Consider the following 9,441-nt stretch of genomic DNA (forward strand, 5'->3'; position numbering starts at 1 on the left):
GCAATTTGACACTGATGTGTTTTTATTTCAGCTATCCAAACCAACCACCAACCGACTCTAACAAGGTGACATTCCCGAGAAAACCGCAGTGCCTTGTAGTTCGCGCTCCATCCACCCCCAATTTCCTTCCTCTCCTCCCTCATCCCTGTCATCAATATCGCTTGCTCTTTTTCTCTTATCCCCTCCTTTTTTCCCCAGCACATCTTTGAGCTGTAAAAACTGCTTTGTATTGTGCAGAGGCTTGTGAAAACAAGCCAGGAGAGTAAAAGTAGGTCAGCGAGGAGGGATAGAAGAGAAGAGGGTGAGGAGTGAGAGAGAGAAAGAGTGGGGTTATTCAGAGTGGAGGGAGACAAAGAGAAAGGGGGAAGGAATAGAATAGAGTTACATCAAATTCCTCTACAGCATAAACTTGAGCAAACTACTCATAAAAAGCACTCTTGCTGCTGCCTGAGGCAGCAGGTCAGTAGCACACAAGTACACAAATGCACAGTTACACACTGGAGTCAAGTTTGCGTTTGCTCCAGCTGAAATTTATAGATATATATGTATAAAATGCACACACAGTGGAAAGCTCTGAGAGATTTATTATATTACAGTTAATCCATTCTTTGACGTAATTGATGCATATATATTTTACTTCATTACATAACCATAGTTTGAGCAGGTGGATATTTTTGTCTGCGAGATTCAATCTCCTGCAGGAATTTGTAAATATCCACCTTGATAAATGTCACTGCAACATTCCCACCGAGTCAGAACATCTGATAGTGACTCATGAGCTAGATACTCAGCTCTGATTTGAGTTGACCTCATTTCAAATTATAGTTTATTTTTACCTGACACAAACGCCACAGACTCACCTACCTGCCCCCCATGTGTGCACAGTAGCAGTGGCTACATGACCCACGACAGAAACTTTGCTAAAATAAAATATGAAAGAAGTTAAAAGTTGTAGTGAGAGGTATATGTGCGTGTTTATGAAAGAGAGTGAGCAAGGGGGTGTTGGCCCTGCTCTGCCTGCAGTGATCAACAGCCCCGGCTGGTTATGTAACTCAGATGCTGCAGTATGTAGGTCAGCAGCGCAGGGAGAGGCAGCGATCGGGTAAGGAAGATGAAGCTGAAGAGTGTGTATTTCAGCTTCCGCGTTGGTATGTGTGGATCTGAATCCTTTCTTTAAACCCTTTTCCACATAAAGAGGATGTGCAAATTTTTAAATGATGCCAAGCTGGTATCCAATACAATCAGAATCAAAAAAATCTTCTTAAAGAGCTGAAATTTACAAGCCAAGAGGATGAAAGAAGCTTGCTGCTGCGTTGCAGTGAAGACAAATGTACCCACCTTCAAGTCCTCTTGAACTTTGAATAGCAAAAGTTTGAATGTTCTAATGCCTAAAAAAAGATTTAAGCATGTCAAATTGAAAAAAGAAAAAGAAAAATAGCACCATTATGAGCTAAAAGCCCCCCAAAAAGTCTTGATTTGATTGCAATTGGTTAGATTTTGTTTTTCTACAAAAACAATCAGACATTAGCTCGGTTCACAGAAGAGAGATTGTTGAAGAAACTCTGGAATTCAGCTAATCAATTATTAAACTCTTTGAAGCATGACTAGACATGGTGGCTAGGAGAGTCTCAAGTTCCTTCTCTGAGCATTGTTAGAGCTATTAAAATCCTGTGCCTTTTCCTGTTATGATTACTCTAATGATCTGAATTCAGATTTGGGGTCGTGATTAGCTGCTGAGAGTGAATTTGCAACTTGAAAGTTACACCTTCAAAGTATTAAATTAAATCAACATAAAAGTGTGATATCAACAAAATGTAGCATATTTTATTTGCAACACAACAAATGGGGCTTAGAGTTGGTGCATGCCTGCAGGAAGCCAGAGAGAGAAAAAGGGAGAAAAATGACTCCTCTGTTGAACATGCTTGGTTGGCTGCCGTTCAGGACAGAGTTATGTTGCTTGCCATGACCCATTCAGTCTCTGCTGCCTCTGACCGCCAGAGCACTGTAAAATAGGTCACTCAATGTATGTGTGTCTAATTCTACAGATGTGTGTAGAACAATGATTTGAGGACTGCCAACTTCAGTGACACACTTTAGCACACACATAGACACACATCTGTATACACAGCATTTACATCATAGCCTTAAAATAGGACACAAGAAAGTTGTGCACTTCTGAAATGAAAGTAGGCCACAGGGAAGAACTGTGTGCGTGTTGGTATGCGCATGTGTGAGAGATGAATCAGCTCCATGTTATGCAATGCTAAACCACGTATTACCATATCTTGTGCCCTTGTGCTACAGGAAGAAGGCTGTAGGCGTGTTTGTCCAAACGGAGGGTACAGAGAGTCGTACCCTTTCACTCTGACTTCAGCGATGCATCATGTGCCCGTTGAATTTAATGGGCTGTAATTTTGTTTTCCTAAAGCTTAATTCAGTTTTGCTCTTCGATGTTGAATCGTGGTCAGGATCCCCGGTGGAGCCAAGGTGAAGCCAGGGGTGGCCATGGCTACCACTGACTAACAGCCACGCCAAACAATCAACAGTGAAACCCGTTACACTGCCAGCTCACTGAGATTTCAGGAACACTGTGTTGTCTTTAAAAAGAAACTTGGCAAGGGCATTAAATTTCAAGTATGTAGAGCAGAGGTTCACGTCTTTTTTCCGTATTTGTTTCCATGCTACCCCCTGCTTACGCAGATCACAAGATCTGGAAGATATAACTAATGCCACAACTCAACTAGTTACCTCCATCTTTTCCATTTGTCTTTCTTTTTCCATGAATGCCAGGTGTCACCATGATCTGTGCATTATTTAATGCTAAAATCATATAAACTGTGTAACACTGTGAAATTTATCCCCATCCTACAGCCAGCTTTGAACTTCTCTCACTGTCCGATGTAGTATGGTAGTTTCATTTCTTTCCCTACACAAATATCCATCCATTTATTCCTTAAACTGCTTATGCATTTCTGCAGGCTATCCAGCTGTCACACAGTGAAAGACAAGGTTACATCCTGGACAGCCCTGCAGTCTGTTGTCGAGTTAATTGTAAGACATACAAACATTTGTGCTCACGTTCAAACCACGGGCAATTTCAAATCACCAAACATTCAACAATTCCACATTTTGTTAACCAGTTCAGCTTTTCACAAAAAGATTGTCGTGGTAATGATTTACTCCAACAGGGCACTCATGCCCGGTAACAGGAAGTGACCACAAATCATTTGGTCACCAATGATTTGTCATGCAGAAAAACTGTAATGAATCATCTGTTTATGTTTAACCTCAGCGTAAGTAATGATCTCATCCTGGCCACCACTATAAAACTGGCTTGGTTCTGCCACTTGTCACAATCCAATTGCAGAAAGGTTTTCCAGAGTTGAGAGCATGGGAAATATCCCCAACACTGTTTCTAAGCTCTTAGCTTTTATTTGATCAAAATCTCAGAAATATACTCTTCACGCTCTTTAACCTTTCGTTATTCAGCAGATCTGCACAGTAAAAGATTCACATTACCTAAGAGAGAAACAGCTCCTGACTCAGTCTAGACATGTTGGCTTCCCACCTAGCTGTTGGAGAGCTCTGACTCAGCCATTATGCATGTCTCTTTCCTGTTTCCACATTAAAAAAAGATTCATATTTGTAAGACGTGTGTAGACAATTCAAATATTTTACTGACATCAAAGGAACTCTAATGGTCCACAAACACGTTGGTTCGAGTCCATAGCTTTAAATCAGAGCTGTTATAGTGCTCCATAAATATTTTAACTGGAACATCGCTGATCAATAAAGTTAATTAAACACAGAAGAGGAGGCTACCTGCATTTTCAAAGTTTTCTAGTAACAATTTGCAGGATGGCAATAAGGGCTTATATATTGATTGTAATTAAAACTGGCTCAATACTGATGGGACGTTTAACAGTTTAATATCCCGCAGTGCACCAAGGTGTGTAAGTTTTATCTTTTTATCTTTTTTTAATGACCAGTGAAAAACCAAACGTTTACACTCTTTATTAGTCTGATTTTCTACTTAAACCTTAAACTTTCATTTTGAAACAAGCCCACGTGTTTCCTGCTGCTCAAATAGCCGGCGTGTGGATGCATCCAGCTAATTGTTAGCCAGGTTTGCGCACCATGATTAAGATACTCTGGAATGTGATGTTCATCTCTAACGTTCAGGTTTACTGATTATTGTGTAATATTTACTGAAGCACATCACAAAATACATAGTTTAGCCATGAGTGTGAGCAAACAGTATAGATGGGGGAAGTAAAACTCACAGGTCCACGTACAGTGACAAATGGTTCTTGGTACACATCCCTTCTAAATCAATAGAAATAGGATCTAAGGAGGACAAAGTTACAGCTTAAATTCAAGTTATGCTCACGAGAGCAGGTTTATTTGATAAAGGGAGTATTTTCCATTGATATGCGTGGCAAAGAAGCTATATAGTGATATAGAAAAAGTGATTTTTTTCAGATTATTTGGAAGATATCCAGTTGATTTGCTTCAACGTGCTAATTTTCAGATTTATTTGAGAGTACCTTTCCACTCAAAATGACTATATCGTATCCCCCATTGCTTTAGAGATTTAATCAAGGTTAGGACAGAAAGGAAAAATAATAACAGACATTCATGGATGCATGAAAGTATTCAAAATCATGCAGCTGCAAGACTGAAATAGATTGTAAGCCCTTTGGCACAGCATTTTATATTTCTGCATAAATTCATAAGAGATTTTTAAGCTGATAAAGGGAGCAGAAGGTAACTGAAAACTCCATTATTTGGCATTTCTGTATTGAGGAAATATTAAAAAGCATGCAGACCTCTATGATTAAAAGTTCATTTGATGATAAATTGGAGTCAGGGGGTTTCCCGTTATTGACTGACTCAGGTTTAAGTCTTTTTATTTAAGGAATGGTGAACTATCAAAGCATGATCTTTGCAAAGCAAATAAAAGGAATCACTTGAAGTTTTAAAAAGAGACTCTGCGTACTAATGAATGATGCCACCGTGGGTGAGCGTTTTCCTTATCGCTATCTCAGCTTTTTGAAACCAGATGTCAAAAGAATGGATCTGGCTGTGAAGCCGAGGAAGACTACAGGCCTGCAGCAGTAGTGGGTTGTCAGTCACAAAGCAGGCTTTCTGGACACTAATAAACTTCAAAATGTTCATGTTGTTTTCAGTATGGCTTGAATTCAGCAAGAACATAATCTTCAGGAAAGTGTTTAGTGAGAGCGAGAGAAAGGAGCCAAGGGCTGTTGTACAACTGTTGTGCACTTATTTTTGCAGCCCAGTGCATTTCTAATGGCCTTCTTCAGGCCATTAGAAATAATTCAATCAGTAATTGAATACATTGATAATTCAATATACAATCAGACAAAGTGAAAGAGATGAAAAGATTAAAGAGTTTTGTCATCCTCACACAAAGGCAAGATGTGCAACAACTTCAGAAGTCATGAAGGAGCCCAGGGCAGCTTTGAAGAAGCTAAAGGCCTCTTTTATATAGGCTATTATCAATCATCAGTCCACCATCAGAATGATGCTTAATGATGGTGTAACCTCAGTTTTTACACTTTACTGAATAGCTTAGCTTGCAGTAAAGCGTTATAACACTATCCAGCACTATCCACGTGCTGGCGGGTCGTGCACCAAGACAGCAACGCTTAGCGCACACACACACACACACACACACACACACACCACTGTCAAGTAGAAGTCTTGATTTCACTCCACTAAATGTCTTTGATTTAGTTCATTGCAGTTCATTGCAGTAAACCATCAAAGATCACAGATTTGAAACGGTTAGTTTGGGGAAATGCCTCCAAGACAACAAAACAGAGGCAACAAAGGAACCAGAGACACAAAATTGAGTTATTACCAAAAATAATAAAATCTATTGTCCCTGTGTAAAAACAAAGGGAGACATAGACAATCAAAAAAAAATTGATAAAATCAAAAGCTGAACAAAAGAAACTCAAATATTGGTACACAGGGAGTCACATCAGCCACCAAAAGAATAGGTTCACATATGTTTGACCCTTTTATATATGCAATATTGCATCTTTTCTTTTATAAAACAGTCACTGAAAATATTATTTTTTTCTTCATTTGTTCAAACGGGTTCTCTTAATGCACTTTTTGCACTTCTGATGATGTTTCAGGTCATGTCCATACATTGTTTTTGTTTTCTTTTGTTTTTGTGAGCTCTTCTACATTTCTGCAGTGTTTGCAAAAAAACTCACAATACAGTGCACAAAGCTGGCGATGTGTTATTTAACCACATAAATGCCCAGTCAGCATTCTCCTCACACTCAAACTTTAATGGCGCTCCAGCAGCCCGACAGACTACAAACAACATGTTGGAGCTGGAATCAGTGAGGTAACCTGCAGTCATTTGTAGTTGGTTATTAAGGGATTAACCCCTTTGGATTAGTCTCAGCTATGTTTCCCATCTGTCCACCGTTACAGCACAGACCTGCTGATGCACGAGCTCTGCAGGACGCACGCTAAGACACTAGCAAAGCACATACACGCAGGAGAACACAACAAAAGACATATTAGAAATATGTCTCCATGAGCATGTGAGCAAATCTTTTCCAACTGACCTACTGTACTGTAAATCTACAATATGTGTGATCATACATGCACGCGCACGCACACACACTGAACACATTTGCTCACATGCATTCTGCAGACACGCTTATGAAAAATACATGCACACACTAATCTGTGATTAGCTGAGTGAACAGGAGACATGCAACTCATGTACACGAGAAGGTGGAATCAGTGACGTGTGGCTTTGAACACAGCTGTCTCTGTTTAGATTAAATGTATAAGTATGTGACTGTGCTTGTGAGAAACTGTGCATAACTTTTCATCTTAATGGGATTGTTGTTTAATTTAATTTATATTATTTAGCTGAAGAAAATCTAAAAGTTGAATATGAAGACCTGGGACTTACTACAGAAAACAGTGAGGTTATACATGTAGATATTTTCTGTGGCTTAGTTTGAAAAAGCCATTAAAGAAAACACTTTACGTTATAGTGGATTTAAATGAATAATAGCTTTTCAATTATGTGAGACCCCAACCTGAACAATCGCCTTACATTCTGCATGTCTCTGTCACACTTTGTGTATTGTAGTTATTACCTAACTTAATAAATTACCCAATTCATTAACTTAAGCCAAAGGCTCATTAAACCAGATTAGTTTTGCTAGAGTCAGCAGCATCGTATGGGGATTTAAATAACTTTTTAAACATATAATGCATAAAAAATCATTTGTGCCATTTTAATAAAAAAATCTATTCATATTTTCATAATGTTTTAAAATATGTAACCAACCAGTAAGTGTCTTTAAAAACCCAACAAACAAAGCTGCTAATTAATGACTAATTTAATTTAATTTATTTATTTATTTTTTGTAGATGACAACTTCTAACATGTATTCTGCTAGATATACACCAAAAAACGTCCAGGTAAAACATTTCGTTGTTAAAATAAAAAATTTACAGCATTAGGCACAATTTAGAGTTGAATGCTGAATGCTCTACATTCAAGCAACCATATTTGTTCTGTGTTGTGACCCAGCAGGACTAATCTGAACTGACATGAAATAATATCCACTCACATGAAGCCACTTTACTATTAGGCACCCTGTCAGCTGATTCCACAATATCTGCAGAGTAAGTTCAGATGAGGAAAATGGCCTGAAGTGACCTGTAGAAAACGGACGTCATAAACAATCAATCAGTCTGAGGCGTCAGGGGCTGCGGAGGACAACAAGAAACCAAAAACCACAAGTGGGAAGAGAAAACGGCTCTGCCCTCAAGGGCCATGCCACTGATTATTTCAGTTCATCTTATTATTCTGCTGCTGCATATATAAAAAGAAAAGGCAGTCTTTTAACATGTTGATACAATTTATACTGTTTTTTTCATAGATAAAAGAAAGAGTGTAAGGGAGGAAAAGATGTAATCTAAAGTATTGTTAAGCTTGATAAGCAGAGGAGGGGAATATATTTGATTCACAAACACCTCAGTAACTCTGAGCTTGATGCTACTGACAGTTTAAAATATGGAAATCCAACATCAGAGCTGTAGTCACAGGCAGCAGAACTGGCCAGACAGGTCACAACCTCCCACACATCTGTCAGTGTGAACTCTGACCTCCCACACTGCCTCATCAGAGTAAAGGGTGCAGAAGCAGAAGAATGGCCTGCTTGACTAGACTTTCCTCATGTGTTCCTGCTGCTCTTTGGTTGTGGTTTTTGGACTTTTTAATTTTATTTTTATTTTTATTCTCATTTCAACTCAGTTTCCTATGAAACATTTTAAGCGAACACGTTTGATATTGCATCAAATGGAGGCCATGGCCAAGAAGTGTTTAACTAAAGGGTAAACCAGTTGTTTGCTTTTGAAAGGCGCCAAGCAACGCCTCAAAAGCAGTCTTTGTGACTATCGCCACCTAGTGGCCGCCTACAACACTTCATTTATCCAGCAGGGTTACACTGTAAAAAACAAGCCTGTCTTCTAGAGCGCTAACCGACTTCCTTTGTCTCAAAAACAGTAACTTTCCCCCAGTTTAAACACATTTTAAGGTAGTTACATTTTTAACAGCCTATCTGGTTAAAAAACCCCACGAGGGGACATGCATTTAAAGGGCCACTCTAATGTTTTCCTTGTGTTGTAGGCTTCTAGCATATATACACTTCACAGTCACTTTATTAGGTACACCTGCTCAAACGCTTGTTAATGCAAATATGTAATTAATCAATCCCATGGCAGTATCGTTTAGGCATGTAGACAAGCTCAAGATGATGTGCTGAAGTTCAAAATGAGCATCATAATTGCAGAAAAGGGTGATTTAAGTCTTGATGTCTTTGAGTCTTGATTTTTGTTGCAACAGCCCGATGGAAGGTCAGAATGTGCTGTGAACAACTTGAAAACATGGCTCTTTCCTACCTTTTGCCATTGGTTTTGGCCAGTGGTGGTGGTTTAATGGTGTGGACAATATTTTCTTGGCACACTTCTCGCCTCTTTGTTCAGTTGCACATCGTTTAAATGCCACAGCCTAGCTGAGTATTACTGCTGACGATATCTATCTCCTTTTGATCACAGTGTGCCTATCCACACGTGGCTCCTGTGAGCTGGATAATGTGCCACATCATGAAACTCCAACTGATCATCTCCAACTGATTTCTTGAAGATGACTATTAGTTCATGGCCTCCACAGTCACCAGATCTCAATCCAATATAACACCTGTGAGAAGCGGTGAAACGGGAAATCTACAGTAACTGCGTGATGTCGTCATTTCAATATGGACCAAATTCTCTCTGCCGTGAATAAAGTCTGATACGAGTGTATCATTTCTTCTGTGTTCAAGGAAGTCACACCATTAAAAATGGAATAAATTAAAACAACTGATTACAGTG

The sequence above is a fragment of the Pundamilia nyererei genome, unplaced genomic scaffold, assembly GCF_000239375.1.
Source record: "Pundamilia nyererei isolate P.nyererei 1_Seehausen unplaced genomic scaffold, PunNye1.0 scaffold00065, whole genome shotgun sequence".
NCBI classification, from domain to species: domain Eukaryota; kingdom Metazoa; phylum Chordata; class Actinopteri; order Cichliformes; family Cichlidae; genus Pundamilia; species Pundamilia nyererei.